Source organism: Anolis carolinensis, unplaced genomic scaffold (genome assembly GCF_035594765.1).
Source record: "Anolis carolinensis isolate JA03-04 unplaced genomic scaffold, rAnoCar3.1.pri scaffold_23, whole genome shotgun sequence".
Lineage (NCBI taxonomy): Eukaryota > Metazoa > Chordata > Lepidosauria > Squamata > Dactyloidae > Anolis > Anolis carolinensis.
The window spans coordinates 896740-897876 of record NW_026943832.1 but is presented as its reverse complement, the minus strand read 5'-3'; positions in this window follow the sequence as shown (position 1 = coordinate 897876).

Genomic DNA, 1137 nt, shown 5'->3' with positions numbered 1-1137 from the left:
AGACCACAAGGATCATCCAATACAACCCCCCCCCCCCCCCCCCAGCCATAAAGAAACACACAAAGCACTCCCTACAGGGTCAAGAAGGAGTGACTTCTGCTTGCACTGAAAACTTTCAATACCAACTTAACTACCAATAGAGTAACATCTGGGACAGAATGTAGGACTGTGACACTATTATCTTCACTTACCTTCTCTGTATATTTGTCTTTGTCTGATGAAGAAGCCAGTTAAACTTTAAAAGCTTATATGATGCATTTTCAGCATTTTGGTTGCCCAATAAAGGTAGCTCTCTTTTGTGGAGTTTATATTTTATTGTATTTTCCAGTTTTAACAGTGCTACTATGGTGGCTTTCAAGGTGATGGATGTAATGGTCATGCTAAGGTTGATAGGGAGTTATACTACTTTAACGTCTCTACATGAGCAACCCTATTCTTGATGATGAAGGAGCTCATTGTCATAATGCACTGTTGAAAGACTTCTGAAAAATGCTGATTTAGACAAGCTTTACTGTACACATTGATTTAGATAAAAGGTTTCATTAACCACATATTCATTGCATTGAAATGTGTGGCACATTTTACCAGATATCAGTGCAGATTCCATTACTTGGATGACATGTATATCAATCACCCTAATACTGCGGCATTTCATATTCAAAGAACTTTTAAAACATTCAATTAATTTTCAAAACTCCAGAGATTATGGTGGCAAGGTAAGTGAGAGATGTGACTTGACAACTGAATACTGGAGCCTAAGGATTCAGCAATATGCTGAATCACTTTTTAATTAAGATAAACAGGGTAAAAGTCCACACAGAATCTTTGAAAGGTTACTTCTTTGGACTTTAACTTCCAGAATCCTCCAGCCAACATCACTGCTACAAAAAATTCATTGTAAGTGATGAATATTTTTCCATAAAGAAGCACATCACAGTTTCAAACTTCCAACATCAAACTGCTTATTCAGCTTTCAAAGGCTGTGAGGATGAAGAGTTATCAGAATTCCATTCATTTCTCTGCATGTAGCTCAAAGCACAACTTTATTGTATTCAAATCTAATAAAAAAAAGTTCAGTGAAGCTTTTTCCTATGAAAGTTATGTATTATATGACAGTCAGATAGGCATCTGCTATGG